We start from the raw sequence: 13566 nt of genomic DNA, 5'->3' as shown, positions 1-13566 counted from the left end.
AAATCTCGTTATTATGAAGTACATTCAGCAGCAGATACTTTCATTACAACGAAGTGACCTTGAAATGCTTGAATGAATCATCCACAGAGTAGTTAGTTCTGTGGTCGCAGCTCAGTTGTGCACATTTGCACAACGATCCCCAAACAGAAACATTGTAAAAAATGTTCTTTCTTCAAACTTTCCTCATACTGTTTTTTTGCTGTTTTTGTTTTCTGTGGTTTTCAGTGATACCTTTTGCTTATTGATCGTCAACATTTGAAAAACATCCATTCGAATTTTAACTCATTGTCACCCTGTGGTATAGCGGGTCCACAGCTCACTGAGCAAAGACCATTCATTTTTAAATAAATAATCCCCGCTCTCGCGGCGGGCATAGCGAGAGGGCATTGGGCCATGATGTACCGTGGGACGCTCGGGGTGTGGGCGTTTCTCACCGAGTGCACAGGTGATGAACTGCCCACATCCGTGATTGCTCCCGTGGCTAATACGTTACAGCTGTCATGGTCCCTCTTCATTTTAAAAGAAGCGCGAGTCGGTCGGGAGAGAAAGGAAAGAAAAAGAAATGAAAGAAAGAGGGGGTGGAAGGGAAGAAAAAGAGGAAAGAAAGAGAGAAGGAAATGGAGGTTGGAAGCAGGAAGGAGAGAGAACGCAAGCAATGCGGTGCAGGAGGAAGCGAGCGAATGCTTGCAGGCAGCTGAAGGCCGCATGGGTGTTTGGCCAACACCCGGGAGAAGTGGTTGTGGTCGCCCCCGCAGAAGATTGTTTTGTAGGGCGGGAGTGACTGGAAAGGTGCAGGACTCTTTGCGGGAGTTAGCGGGAGTCGGGACTTGGGACGCAGTGTCCCTAACGTGAGAGCCTTGGCCGTTAAGGGATTCCCAAGTCGCTGTCTGGAGGAGATGACCAGAGCCAAGGATCGGTGAGGAAACTGACAGCAGCAGTAGTAGTAGTAGGAAGAAGGTCAGCTGCAGAGTGAGCGTCTCCCTTGTTGCTAGACCCTGATGGGTGAAGCAAGAGGGACGCTAGTTATAAACGAAGGCACTGAGTTTGTCAATTGTTTGTTTTTAAGACTGCATCCTGATCATTTTACCTCTCATTTTAAAGGATTGTTTTTCTTATTGTTTTAACCTCCACGTTTTCATTTTATGGATTATTTATTGAAGAACTTTGGAACTGCACTTTATTTATTGAACACTGTTTTGTTGAGTTTTAAATAAAAGCACTGTTTCACTTTCAACCATCCCCTTGCTCAGATGTTTATTGCCTCCACTGACTAGCTCAATTGGTAACATTACCGACGGTGTTGGGTTTAAGGCTTCCAAATAGCAATGGGAGTGTGGAGCCAGAACCCACATCGTCACACACCCTTCTATAGAAACGGCAGACCCGAAAAAACGATAACAGTGTTAATGTTTGTGATGTGCAATCTGTTGGAATGACAAATGCATTGCATACAGTATGTCTTTGTTATATGCAAAAAAGAAGAAAAATCTCGGGTTGCAAACGTATGCGAACTGCTGCATTTGAAGACGGAGAAAAAGACGTTTTTATTTGGTTCAGTGATGCTCCTTCAAGAAACATTCCTATTAATGTGGCACTCATTCAAGAATGTGTGTGGCTTTTAAACTCTCTTGGGACCTCTGTCAATGGGATAGCACACTGTGAGCCTGCTATTTCCCTGCCCCGACAACGGACAAACAGTCTTACACAGATGCTGCAATCGCGCTTCAGGATGTACTTCAGTGAGACGTTCCCATTGGGTGGGGAATCCCAAAATAGTTCAGAAACCTCACAATATGAAGAAGAAGAAGAGGATTATTCGGCTTCTGACTGATAACTGTGCTGCCCACAACATACTTCCACATTCAGATAATGTTCGCGTTGAATTCCTCCCGACCAATTGCACAGCAGTGCTTCAGCCATTGGGTTTGGGCATCATTCGCACTCTGAAAGTGTATTATCGCAAGGTAATGCTGAGAAAAAATTTCGTCAACATAACTTGTAGGCAGGAGGAGATTAAAATTAACACGAAAGAAACTATTGAAGCTGCTTCCATTTCCAACATCCTATCTTTGTGTGGCAGCGTTTTCTGCAGTGACAGCAACCAAAATGAGATTACTGAGTAGACTGAATATAAACAACACACCCCGCTTGTCACTGTCTTCCATCATCCCCAGATGGGATTTTCTGGTTGCAGGAAAACAAGTTCAGGGCTCCCACTGATTCTGCATTATGGTAAGCTGTATAATTTCTATTACGATATTATAACTTAATAATAATAGAAATGTAATGTAAATTGTGTATAAAACTGCCCTACGAACCTGCCTCTAAAAATCCTAAACACCGGTCCCTGGAAAAATTTGCTTCTAGTAAAGCAGCCCTTGGTGTCAAAAAGGTTGGGGACCACTGGGTTAGTGGATTTTTTTCTCTGAAAAGCTTACCCAGCAGACAGGCAGTCAAATCTATCTAAGTCTTTGTATCAGTAAGTCAATTTTTTTTATTCCAAAAGAAATTAATGAAATACTAGATCCAGTTTAGTGTCACCCATCAAATTAAACTACAAATCTTTGGAACGTAAGAGAAAAACTCGAGCACCCACACTAACACAATGAGAATGAGCAAATTGTTCATAAGCAGTTATTGGGTGCAGCTTTTGAACCCAAGGCTTAAGGCAGTACTGTGACAGTCTTTAATGTTAACATGATTTTAAAACTTTTTTGCTCTTCTTTCTAAATATTCTCATTCAAACTTATCCTCCATTAGGTCCAACATTCAGTTGGCAGACACCCAGACTTAAAACTGCCCTAATTTTTACACAGTCAAATACAATTAGAGGGCATTTCACATTACTTATTTTCTCCAAACGTAACACTGCTAAAGGATTTCAAAGATAATTTTATATGACTGAAATGAACAGTTTTGTAAAAATGACCTTTTCAACTACCGTATTTTACCTTGACAGAAATGCATTACAATTGAGCTTTTTTTACAAAAAAAAAGGAACACATTGAACCTCTCTTTCGAATGTGACGCTGGAGAGTGTGCTGGGCTCTGTGAGAATAGCAAAGTAATAATGAGGGCAAAAATATTTTTGATGGTCAAAAAAATCTTTTTCTCAGTAGAACAGCATTTTACAAAGATATGTTTGGAATAGAAAATTTGGAAAAGGAATTGTCTTCTTTTATTTTGTAGCCACTATGGATATAACTGATTTCTTTTAAAGCCATCAGAAGGCTAAGAGCTTTGTGATTGTATTTGTTCTTTTGTGAGTGTCATTATGTTATTTGCCAGTGAAGCTTTTTCTTTCCCTCATCTGTGGTTACTTTTTTCCCAGGGTTTTGTGAATGCTGACATCTATACAGTACATCTGATCACATCATTATCCATTTTATGGATTCTGGGCAAGCTCCTTCTACCCAAAACAACACTTCTATACTTTAGACTGTTCTTTACATTACTTTTTCTGTGTATGATTTTAACCTTGTCATAAAACAACTTTAAATAGGCATCTACATTTTCTAGAAATGAAATATTAATGACTGCACATTAGGGAATCCATTCCCAGGAATTCAGAAATCCCACATGTCATTCCCAGGAATACCGGGCTCCCGGGTCATGACACAGTGCACGGGCATCTCACATGTGAATGGTTTTAGAATGACCGACACTTATTTTTAATAAAACTACTGCAATATGTTGACACCAATTAAAGACTAACCTTATCTACAAGCAGCTATCGTATAAGTACATGTATCTAGTTAGTTGCATAGAAGCATAAGAGCATAGAAAGCACAACGTGTCCAGCGTGCGGTCGTCCAGGTGAGAACGCACCTTCGTGCAGAGTACGCCAGCCACTGAGAAAGCACGCTCTGCCTCCACTGAAGGAGGCGGCACAGTCATCAGATACTGATACACTTGTTCTAAACAATGCCCGCACTTGCCGTTGCTCTGAACCACCGCCATTTCAGCTTTTACTGATGCATCCAGTTTCTTGTCATAATTCTGTGATGGCAAGTTTCTTGACACAGATAAGGCGGATGCAACAAACGGATGCATTGCAATTTCAAGTTGCTGTTCAAAGCCGTTGTCTGACAGACGTCAATGAAGTCTGCCCCGTCCCGGAATTCGTGAGCTGCAGAGTGCAGACTCCTCCCAGTCCACTGTGCTCAGTCATAGTGAGAGCTGGGAGACTGATGACTGCTGCTGGTCTGTTTTTGACTGAATTAATCGGCAACACGATACGCCGTAGGCCAAAAAACTGTGCCACTTAATTTTTTTTTCAATTATAGCTCTGTTATTTCTTGATAAATTTTTACATTTTTACACGCTATATATGCGAGCTTGGCTGTTCCCGTTTTCCTGGGAATTATGACAGTTTCATTCTCGGGAATGCGAGAATGAAAAATGTCCCTACTGCACATAATGTGCGTGTATACTTTGATGGAATGTTTCCCTGTCTAAGACCTGCTCCTGCTTTGGGTATGAAGCTGTTGGGCTAAACCTCAGCTTCCCATGACCTTCATATGTCATGTTATGTTAATTATATTGTGAATGTGACAATGGGAGGCTGTGTGTCTTGAGGGGCCAGATGTCATTATCAACTGAGACTACACAACTGGGGGCAACCAATTAAAAAAATTGTAGCGAATAGCAGTGAAAACTGGTGCTGATAAAGCTACTCCCACAGGGCTTCTTCTTAAAACACTCACTCCTAATTCCTTCTGTCCATACACTAAAACTTAACCGTTGGGGTTCAGGGAGACAGCAAAAGAAACTGAACAAAAGACTTGAGGCTGAAATGAAATAAAAAGCTAAAAGTGCCATTATTCATTCAGAAGCTCAGAAGCACAAGGTAACTGAAGCTAAATGATTAATTTGTACATTGTAATGGCAGAGGAGAGAGTCAGAAAGACACACACACACATACATGTACCGTCATAGCTCACAGCTGCAAACATTTGAGAAATACTTCTGTTTAATATGGCATCTCTCTGTCATTTTGAGTACTGTATTACTTACTATATGGCATACCAACAGCAGTTTAGATAAGCATTTTAGTCTGCGGACATACAACGTGTTAAAATGCAGCTGCTATTCACGCATGCCATTTTTGCAATCTAATTAGACAGTAATGTTTTCTTCCTTTAGTTACATGTTTGGATGTGCAGTCAGAAGTTGGGTGCTATGCAGCCTTGTCTGTGCTTTACTGGTGCCATTAGGCAGATTTGTTGACTCGGGTGTTTTGAGTACTGATGTCTGCATCTCTGTTATCAGCTCTCTAAACAGCAGTCCTTTTGATGGAATTTTATACACCGTTTACTTCGAACAGATATTTTTCCATTCATATTTTCTTGAATATAGCTGACAGCTCTTTCAAACTCACATCGACTCCTACACTATCATCATAACGATAAACAACTGGTAGCACACACAGCACCTCCGACAATGTATTGTTCACATTTACCTCTTAACCTTTTATGTCTTTAAATGCCAATGTATAATCTAATGCTACAGAAAGGTCTTCCACTTGCAACAGGCTACGTTTTTTTTAACTTGTGCAATGTGCTCTCTGCACATGATACATACATTTATATGTCTAATAGTGTTTTTTAAAGACTTTTCGACTGTCAGTATTAATCAGAAACTTGTTGTCTATCGGACCAGGTTAATGAGAGCACCTCTGCTCTTTGCAGTTTGAAATCACTGTCCCAACTCTGAGTGCCGACTTCATGAGGCGTTGGATTAGTTTCAAAATGTGACACTCAGTGAGCCGTCTAATTGTTCCCATCCACGATTAAGCAAAATTTACTCATGGTTGTCTCCAGACCTATATATTATATGTTTGGCTTCAGCAAGACTAGGATGCTGGTGACAGTGATTGAAGGAAGACCCATCTGAAGGGCCGAGAGTAATAAAGCCATAATGACTTTAGAGCAGGGGTGTCCAATTCTGATCCTGGATGGCTACAGTATCTGCAGGTTTTCTTTCCTGGCATATTCTTAATCAGTGTCCGACATCTGGTACTAATTGATTTCCTTTGCCTTCATTTTTATTGATTTGCTATTTAAGACTCAGACACCTTAATTGTTTGTTTTTTCCTTAATTATCAATCAAACAAAAATGAGACACAAAATGACCCAACACATGACTAGCTAACCTGTGTCCATCATACAATATCTGAAAATAAAAAGTGTGAAGGTCTCAGTAATGTTAATCTGATTAAGCCACCAGAGCATTTTGATGGTGGTCTTAGGAAAAAGAAAATCAACAGTATTGGAAATGTCTGGTGTGGAGGAATGAGAACACCAACAAGCCATGGAATTAAATAAAGGATTTAATTAACAACAAGATCTGGCTTCTAATGAAGAAACTGGTTGGGGTGAAATTGATTGGCGTTTGAGGCCCTGATTTAGCTGGACATCTGCTGGTGATATGATGAAAATCGAGAGTACACCTTATGAGAAGGTTTTTGGTGTATTAGTTGACTCTATGCTATCAACTTCCAGACTGTGCTCAGAAGCTATTAAGAAGGCTAACAGAATGTTAGGTTATGCAGCACGATGTGTGGAGTACAAGTCCAAGGAGGTTATGCTTAAGCTTTATAACACACTGGTGAGGCCTCATCTGGAATCCTATTTGCAGTTTTGTTCTCCAGGCTACAAAAAGGACATAGCAGCACTAGAAAAGGTCCAGAGAAGAGCGACTAGGCTGATTCCAGGTCTACAGGGGTTGAATTATGAAGAAAGATTAAAAGAGCTGAGCCTTTTCAGTTTAAGCAAAAGAAGATTAAGAGGTGACATGATTGAAGTGTTTCAAATTATAAAGGGAATTAGTACAGTGAATCGAGACTGTTATTTTAAAATGAGTTCATCAAGAACACGGGGACACAGTTGGAAACTTGTTAAGCGTAAAATTTGCACAAACATTGAGATGTTTTTTCCAACACAGAGAACCATAGACACCTGGAAGAAGTAATGCGGTACACAGTAAATCTTTAGGGATTTTCAAAACTAGACTTGATGGTTTTTTAGAAGAATTGAGGGATATGACTGGCGAGCTCTGTTGTGCTAAATGGCCTGTTCTTGTCTAGATTGTTCTAATGGTGCACATAACCTCTTACTTTTTATTTATGAAAAAAAGAAGCAACTGATAGGAATGAGTCTTAAAAAATAAGCTAATTAAAATGAAGGGAAAAACAATCAATTAACAACAGAAATTGGTCACTGATGAAGAAATAGTGAGGAAGAAAACCCACTGCCACTGCGGCTCTCCAGGATCATAGTTAGACACCCCTGCATGAGGGGATTGTGGAAAGACGCAAAGGTAATATCTACATCAATGAATTCTAGTATCAATAAAGACTTTCTGGATACTTTAGAGTCTTGTAATACCTCAGAATATTGGCCAAGTTACTGTATATAGGTGAGACTCTGTTCATAGTTCATAGTTCTAAGTCTTCCATCAGTGGCCAGGTCTGGAATAGTGTCAGGTTTCAGAAGCCTGGTCTGCCATCAACTAGCATTAAACCATCTTTTCCAATAAGTCCTGTTTCTCCTTTGAATCTGATTACTATGAAATTTGCACCAGGAGGCAAGTGATCTCAGGAGACATCAACATCAGATAGTATAACAATAATTTCCTGTCAGTGCTATTTTAGAAATGTGAGGCTGCTAGTGAAGATGAGGCTCCTATGTGCTGTAACGGCCATGTAAATTAATTCAGTAAGGACAAGAGTGTTTAAGAGTGGCATTGGGGGAATTGACAAGAAGTTAGCAAAACTCACTCAGGCAGACACATGGCATTAGAAATATCCTGTCTGGAATAAGAGGACCCTTGCTGTACAAAACAGAGAACAGGTCTGGTCTTAAAAAAAACTGCTCACGGCTCAGGATTGCAGTTCCCTGTGACAACTAGATACTACTATGAGTTAGCAGCCATGAAACTGAAAAAGGACACCTCTAGCCTTAGAGCTGATTCTAGAACCTGGGGTAGCGTTTATTAAAGTGAATAGGACAAAAACTCACTGGCAGGGTGAAAGGAAGGCGAGAGTGGAGACAGACAGGGGGAGGGAGGGAGAGAGAAACTGAGGCCGGAGGTGAGGCGATTAGTCAGATTTAAAGGTCTAAGGCCTCAGGGCCATTGACAACATTATTGTTTTCAAAGAAGAAATCTGGCAAATCTGTCATTCCATCACAGAGGATGCTCATGTACAGATATAAGGTCTAATATAAGGCCAATTTGTCAATTTTGAGTCACTACTTAACGTAATGGATTTGTAAGGTCATGGGTAGAGAGTACAGTGAAATACTTACCATATATACTCGCATATAAGTCGGGTCTTGAAACCCGAAAAATCGATCATTAAATCAGACAATGACTTATATGCCCATTCAAAAATGTGACCCTTACATTTTTCTTTTACATCTTCTTGCTTCCTCCAATCTCGCACCAGTTTCTCAGACACATTGACTTTGTTGCAGCAATGCAGTTACCAAATACTTTTGCCATTTCAAAGACTTTTAATTTAAAACCAGATTCATATTTTCTTCTGATTGAATGCTCCATCGTAGATAAGGGATGCTGTTACAATAAAGGTGTATGAGGGTGTGAGATACAAAAAACACAAAACAGTGCAAATGTCATTTCGTAATAGTTTGGGTATCACCGTGTAGTCATGTAGGCACAATACATAGAAAAAAAACCACAATTACTCTCTCAGGTGGGCATTAGCATATCATAATCTCTTGAACCAATAGTGTGAGTTTTTCACATACAACTTATATGACAGACATTATAAAATACCAAAAATTATATGGTAAAATCAAGCCACGACTTATCCGTTGGAGAACTTAAATGCGAGTATATACGGTGCTTGCATGTACTAATTAACATGAAACATGACCCTACATCATGGCACCATCATTACAGGCTTAAAGGGCATTATTGTCATATATACAGAATACAGTTAAATTTGATTATTAAGTAAAACAATCTTACTGTACTGGCTCAGAATAAGACTCTAAAAAATTTTATTAAAGAAGATTAGGAGATTAAAAGTTCAAACATGAAGCCCTAGTCATAACTAAAAGGCACATTGAGTGAGGTGATGAGGCAATTGGCTCAGCCAGCACTTTTGGTAAAGGCAGCAGTATCCTGTAACTATTTTTTTATCTTTATGAAATAATAAAACAAAAATGTTAAGCTTGAACCCTATAAACTAGCATATTCAGTGCTTTATTTATATACTAATTAAAAAATTGTGAGAAATACTGAAGCGATGCTAGAGAAAAGACACAATGGTAAAAGTTTAACTGTAATGAATGTGATGAGTACAATCATCAAGTCAATGATGATGGTAAACAACAGAAGACAATATCTGTAGAGTTTTAAATCAAGTTGTAACCTTCTTGGTGTTAACAGCAAGAGTGACTTGGAATTCCAAATATGGTTAAACCTGAAGCTGGCTTGTGGTGACATGTAATGATCTGCTTTACAGTGTTATTTCAGTGTGTTCTGCCACTTTATGGTAACTCTATGGTAACTCATAAATATTTAAAAGTGGGGCGGAGCCTTTAAGCAAAAACACAATGGTAAATGAAAAGCTGTAAAATAAGTTTTCGAACAAACTGAAACCAATAGTTGCTCAATTGGAGTCATAATGATGACCATGTTGACACGGGCAGTGAAACTGACAACTGTGTGGGTACATTCTGACCTGCCAGTTTAAGCGATGCCCATGATTGGTGTCGGCTTCATACTATGGCTGACAAGCCAGTACCTTTTATTTGACCATTTACAGGTAACCCCTGTTTCTGTCTAAATATGTTTGTTGATCATGATTATTTGGACTATTTCTGATTTGTCGATGATACTATGGTGGAGAAAATATTTGTTGAAACAAACTGCTATGCTCAGCAGTGTCAGAAAAGTCACATTAAACCATTTGCTTATTGTAGTCACTGCCATCATGCTGCTGCAGTTGACATATGGGTGTTTTTCAGTCTCATAATACTGCAGGACATAGTGGGTAAACCAGTCCAGAGATGGTACTGGTCCACAAACCATTGTTGCAGTCACCCATTTTTGAAAAAGTTATGAGTGAATGTCATTTTCACTTATTATGTGATACTCACATTTAACTAATAACAATGACTATAAAGAAGCCAAATAACCAGCACTGAAACAAAACAAATTGTGGGATGCATGTGAGGTATCCATCAAAAATATATGCAAGGTGTATATTCCTAACTATGATATAAGTAGCGACGAAAGTCTCATGGATTACAAGGTAAGACTGTCATTGATACAGTCCAGTACATCATGTCCAAATGGGCACAAAATCAAGTTGCACATTCTGTGCGAAGCAAGCTCTGGGTACATCTGGAACTAAATACATTGTTAGATGGACCAAATGAGATGGTAACTACAGTCAGTACAATCATGTGGATGAAAGATGTCTGTATTTATAAGAAGTACTTCAAAGGAGTTTAGTGTGATATTTTAATCATGGATACAGACTCTATACTAAAACCTATAATATATGAATGAGAATGGTGGAGTTATCTCTGTGGTTTAAGTAATGAGATGAAGATAGAGATCAATAGATAGATGAAATGACACTGTTTAAAACTGTTAGGTGTTTATTTTTTCTAATTTTTTTATGGTCCCTACATCAATTTCAATAATTTTGCACTCATTTTTTTGAGTCACTGGATCTAATTCTACTTTCCAAATTTTCTCCATTCTATTTCATTTAAGTTATGCAATTTTTTTTGGAGAGTTTTATCCATCATTTTGTATTTTTGTTATTGCTGCCATTTTGGTTTCTCATCATTATGGCTTATCCACCAGTTATTAGGGGAGTGTCATCAGAGGTTATGACCTTTGATCACAACCAAACAGGATAAAAAGTCACCCGTGAAAAAACTTCCTCTTTCAAGCAGGGGATTCAATATCCAAATCTTTTATCACTTTTGATAATTTTGATTCCTGGTGTTTTTGACTTTTGCTCTAGTTTTTTTTTTTTTTTTTGATACAAATTTCATCTCACATTTTGGTTCAGAGGCTTGTTATTATTGATCTCCTGGTTTTGACCCTTTCTCTGGCTCACTTTATCTCCTAGTTCACTCTCAAACCTTGTCTGTTGCAGACATAACAAAAACAGAGTAAGAGGAAATTGTTTCCAAGGGTTTTTATGAGTTCCAGGGGAATGCCATCAAGGCCTGAAGTGTTTCCTTTATTGATAAAGCGCAGACCTTCCTTCAACTCATCCACTGTAATACAATGCATCCAAATGCAAAGCTTTCTTCTCAGAGTGGTGGGGCAGATGCAAGAAATAGAGAAAAGATTAACAGTTATTTGATGGAATTTGACATATCAGGGAACAATTTAGAATAGTAATATTCATTAATATGCTTTAAATCATTAGCGATTGTACCTGATTAAGTCTTAACAAGGAAAATTGCAGCAAATGAGTCATTAAAAGTGAGACTAAGTGTTGCGTCTAGCTCCATAGACATGGTATAATGGATCTGAAACTTGGACTACCACAAAAGGATTGCATTAAATTCATTCGTAACACTTAAAAATTTTAATTTCATGTTTTTTTGCACTACATGGGAGCAGGACTGCTTCAATGCAGAGATCAGATTCACAAGTTCATGTTTCTTTTTAATTTTTAAACAATTATGATATGATTCAAAAAAGATAAATCTTTACTGCATTCCTTTATAGTTTCCATGAAGATCCCCAAATTCTTGACAGAAACATTATTAATCTAAAAGTAAAAATAATAAAGTCTTATGGATAACTGATCACAAAATTGTTTATCATTTAACAGGAATTTATTGTATCAACTGGCATGGGTTTGCAAGTGAAGATGATTATGAAGATCTTAAGTGGAGCACTCATATAATCAGACAAAGGATGGAGCAACAATAAATATGGGAATCCTGTCACTAAAAATACATACGTTGTTGCCACTCAGCACCTGGGAACCTTGATACAGAGTGGGTACATAATAGTTGCACATGACCACAATCTTCCATCCTCCTTTCTCTGTACATGAATAACAGAAATGACACATCTTGTCACCCAAAGAGTCAATAAACCATGGGAGCTGATTAACAGGCAATGACTTGGAAATACTTTTTTATCTTTATTTTTTTTTATGTTTACCATGTGTATTGTTATACAGAAGGGCATTTTTCAGGGAACAATTATTGGATTAAAAACTTATAGTTTTTATGTAGGAATGCAAGTTAATTGTTGATGGAAACAATTTCTAAAGGTGTCCCAACTTATGTTGATTACTTACAAACCCTTTGAATGTAGAAAAGCAGGTTTGGAACAAATTGTGCCTTTGTGAACAATATTGCACTGTATATTGCTCTCATAATGTAGATAAAATGTAATTAACAAAGGAAGACAACCAGACTATTATAACTATTAAAGGTGTAGGTCTTTCCTTTAGAGAAATTGCTAAGAAACCCAGGGTGTCCGGGTGTACTGTTTCATACACAATCAAAAAAAAAATTAGAAACTGGAGAAAACTCTGACAGGTCTGGCAAACCCAGAGCGAGAACAGAAACAAAAGACAAATCTCTGAGAATCAACAGCATGTGTGGTAGGTGCCTTACAGGACTGCAGCATCAAGCACAGCTTAGCAGTGAAAAAAAGTAAGCAAACGTCACTTTTATCAATGAAAAGAAGACTTTGAGCAGCAGGTTTGACAGTTCAAGCATAAGAAAGATTGCTAAATTAGTAATTGGTAAGAGTCAAAGTTGTACAAACCATTTTTCTAGTTTTTAGAACATCAGAAATAATAATGTTCTATATATATATATATTATTGTATGTAATAATTATGTTCTAATGTTCTAATAAGTTTAAGTTCTAGAACCCTTTTTCCAGCTTTTATTGAAATGTACACAGTTTTTAATGTCCTAATGTACCCTGAAACTAAAGCATAAAAAGTGAGGCTACAGAGGTAATCCAAGGAAAACAAACTTAATCCAAATTCCAGAGGCTAAATTCAATTAAAGAAGCAAGAAAACCACAAAAAAATAAAACAAACTCCAAAGCAATGCTCACAATAATGATCCTTTTCACCAGCAACTTCAAACCTCTCAGGGACTTAGCAGTGACGTAATGGTGGCCAGTGTCTCGGGGTTCAGAAAATAAGGAACATAATCAAGCAGCATATATATACAGTACATAAATGCTAAAACATACATAAACATAACAATATTAACCAAATTACAATAAAACAAAAACATATGAAAAGTAATTCAAAAATGACAAAAATAACAATAATAAGGGAAGTAAACATAACTCAGAAAAACCAAACCCTGGCTGCAACGTAACACCCTCTTTTAGGTGCTTTTCTCTATTAAAGAATCAGACATTGGTAATTCAGGACAGTCTCTTCTCCTATGCCATTGTAACTAGTGAAAGAACAGGCAACTATGAAAGAAATAAAATGCAAGTATTTGAGGTTAAAGAAATAAACATTTGTTCATTACAATAAATAGTAATTCTTCAGAACATTTATACATGATATATATGTTTT

The 13566-nt window shown here is 37.9% G+C and overlaps 1 protein-coding gene across 5 annotated transcripts in view; it reads left to right on the top strand.

Annotated features, from left to right (window-relative positions):
• The window catches only part of rwdd3 (RWD domain containing 3), a 115936-nt gene that overhangs the window by 67231 nt on the left and 35139 nt on the right, over positions 1-13566 (top strand). The window contains exon 6 of one of the 5 annotated variants that reach the window (XR_005630491.1): positions 11837-12120. The exons of the other annotated variants lie outside the window; for them this stretch is intronic. The gene's annotated coding sequence lies outside the window, so the exon portion shown is untranslated. Of the gene's footprint in view, positions 1-11836; positions 12121-13566 lie in introns of those variants that run through there. 5 annotated transcript variants of the gene reach the window in all.

Source organism: Polypterus senegalus, chromosome 14 (assembly GCF_016835505.1).
Source record: "Polypterus senegalus isolate Bchr_013 chromosome 14, ASM1683550v1, whole genome shotgun sequence".
In the NCBI taxonomy this organism is placed as follows: domain Eukaryota; kingdom Metazoa; phylum Chordata; class Cladistia; order Polypteriformes; family Polypteridae; genus Polypterus; species Polypterus senegalus.
This window is presented reverse-complemented; position numbering and strand designations above follow the sequence as displayed.